The sequence below is a fragment of the Coenobita brevimanus genome, chromosome 71 (genome assembly GCF_032717465.1).
Source record: "Coenobita brevimanus isolate Jiangsu-jjx chromosome 71, ASM3271746v2, whole genome shotgun sequence".
Classification (NCBI taxonomy): domain Eukaryota; kingdom Metazoa; phylum Arthropoda; class Malacostraca; order Decapoda; family Coenobitidae; genus Coenobita; species Coenobita brevimanus.
The window spans coordinates 22,624,020-22,627,118 of NC_137024.1; the positions used below are offsets into that span (position 1 = coordinate 22,624,020).

Below are 3,099 nucleotides of genomic sequence, written 5' to 3' on the forward strand. Positions count from 1 at the left end.
ATAATAGGGAGTGCCAAAGGTGAACTAGTTACGGCTGATACCATTCTCTTTTAGGATAGTTCAAATCTATTTTACTTGGGTGATGAATGTTTAAACTTTTTTTTTTTTTTTTTTGCGAAATCGTTAAATATGCAACTTCCATAACTGTATTCAAAATTGATTGAGAAACACACCTTATTATTACAGCAACTCAGAAGACACTTCTGAGGGTGAGAAAAATCACATTTAGAAAACATAAAATAGAAATTCTATTGAAACGTAAAGAGAGGTGTCATCTGGGGTGTTTAAGATCAATAAATTTCAATTGATGTAGGGGTCCTCGACAAAAGAGAGAAAATTCGAATGTGTTCTTTTTTATCTGCAGTAAATGCACTTGAAAATTGCAACGATCATCCTGACTGAATGCAAAGATAAATGATATTTGCACATTATGAAGGTTCATGGTACACGATACGACACATTCCCTTAGTTAAAATCTTTCCAAACTGATACCTTGCGAGAAGAAATATTGATGAGCTTTTGTCCCTCATCTGCAAATTTATCCGAGAAAATACAAACACACAATTCAGAGATATATAATCAATTAAAGTCAATCAGGGATGTGTGTGGTTGTTCAGTCTCATAAGTGTCATGATCAACTTGCCTAACCACTGGCTCCTGCGCTCCTCATGTGGCAACGTACTGTTGGATGATGATGTTGACGATCATTTGTAATCATTCCTCATCTCAATAGACAGAGTGTATTGTGTATGACAGCTACAAAAGTTGCAGGTTGAAGAAACACTACATGAACTTGAGATCGTTTGGAAAATTACTTTATAACTAGAGTGATTTGAGTGATGCTAAAACCGCATGATTCAGGTCGACCACCAGTAGGAAACCAACGGCCATACCACGTTGAGCACACCGCTTCCCGTCCGATCAGCGAAGTTAAGCAACGTTGGGTCTGGTTAGTACTTGGATGGGTGACCGCCTGGGAACACCAGATGCTGCTGGCATCCCTACATGTCAAGTGGGGTTGGTGGAGGGTTAGTGCCCCTCCCTGTAAAACAATTAACCCTTGGCCACCCCGTCTGGGATACATGGCCTCTGGCAATGAATGAATGAATGAGGAAATATACAACATGAAATCCATTAACATGTAAAGAGAGGTGGCACATGAGATGTCTAAGATCAATGTTTCAATTGATTTTGAAGTTCCCGACACAAACAAGAAATTTCGAATGAGTATTGCGTTTCATCCAATGTTGAAGCACTTTAAAAATACATCGAGCATCCTTACTCAATGTAAAAAAATAAAGAAAATATTTGCAAATAATGAAGATTCATTTCACACCATAAGCCACACTTCCATGGTTAAATTGTTTCCAAACTGATACAACGTGAGAAAGAATTTATAGTTGAGAGTCGTGACTCTCATCTATAAATTTATACGAGAAAGTACAAACTGATGCAATACAGACATATAGTTAATTACCATTTATAACCATATTCCTAATCTCCGTAGATATACAGTATAGTCCATTACAGCTACAAAAAATGCTGCTTGAAGGAACACTGAATGAATTGTATTGTCGTCTTGAGGTTGTTTTCATTTCAACGATGCGAATAGGTTCATGTGATGCTAAACACCATATGATTTAAGTTAAAACACTAAATTTGGCAACCTCCACCAAATTTCTTTAAATTACGTGGGGAAACATCCCAATTTCTATATAAAATCCAGAAAACATTTCTTAGGGTGATATAATTCATTCTCGGAAAAAACATCAATACAAGTCTAAATAAGGCAATACCTACGTATTACCTCATTTAGGCTTGTTATTGATGTTTTTGAAATCGATTCGTAAATAAAGAATGCTCCCATTTGAGGGTTTTAAACCCAAAGAGTTTCGTTTCATTAGGAACTTGTTAGCAACTAGGATTCTTTAATTTGCCTGGGAAACACCCCAAAATCTATATAAAGTTCAGAAAACGTTACTTAGGGTGATATAATTCCTTCTTGGAAAAAAACATCAATAAGAAAGCTAAATGAGATAATACGTAGGATGAAATCGATTCATAAGTAAAGAAGGCTGCCATCTGAGGGCTTTAAACCCAAAGAGTTCATTTCATTAGGAACTTATTACCAACTTGGATATTTGATAAAAATATTATTTTTATCTATAAATCAATTGTTAATAGGTGACATCTTCAGCATAGTAATCAGATATAAGAAGTAGAATATTATTGCAGTTCGTGTTATATCAGTATTATTTTTAACCAAGGAATAATCACTAAGAAAAGCGATGATTCCTTTACAAGAAAATCTTTTATATATTTGGGAAAACTAAATACTTAGCCGTACTGAGATATACAATTAATGAATATTACTTGGTTTACTCATATACGCAGTTCTATTATTCACGATGATCCTAAAAAAAAAAAAAAAAAAAATCAAGTTGCTTGAGGACAGATCTGAACTGTTTTGTTCGCCGAGTTGCATTAAGTTTATTTCTAATTTTCGATGAGTCTATTGGCTCTTTTTTTTAGCCTTGGCTTCACTGATAAAAGATAGTGCCAAACAAGAACTAGTTATGGCTGATAGCATTCTCTTTTAGCTTAGTTCAAAACTGTTTTACTGGGGTGATGGTTGAATAAACGTATTTTTTGGCGGAATCGCTGAATATGCATCTTCGAAAAATATACTCGAAACTAATTGTGAAACACTATTTATTATTACCAAACTCAGAAGACACTTGTGACCGTGAGAAAATTCACATTTAGAAGACATATAACAATAAATTCGATTGAAACGTAAAGAGAGGTGGCGTCTGAGGTGTTTCAGAACAATAAGTTTCATTTGATATGGCGGTCTCCGAGAAAGCGAGAAAGTTAGAATGATTATTCTTTTTTATCTCCAGTAGCACTTAAAAATTACATCGATCGTCTTTACTGAATGGAAAGAAAAAACAAAAACACTATTTGCACATTATGAAGGTTCGTGTTACACCATAAGAAACATTCCAAATTGATACCAAGTGAGAAGGAATAATAATGGACTTTTGACTATCATCTGTAAATTTATACGATAAAGTACAAACACTATCACGATACAGA

At 34.6% G+C, this 3,099-nt stretch overlaps 1 non-coding gene across 1 annotated transcript; it reads left to right on the top strand.

Annotated features, from left to right (window-relative positions):
- Nucleotides 1-879: 879 nt before the first annotated feature.
- Nucleotides 880-998, top strand: LOC145406975 (5S ribosomal RNA). The gene has a single exon (XR_013898641.1). It is a non-coding gene; the product is annotated as a 5S ribosomal RNA (ribosomal RNA).
- The last annotated feature ends 2,101 nt before the right edge of the window (nucleotides 999-3,099 follow it).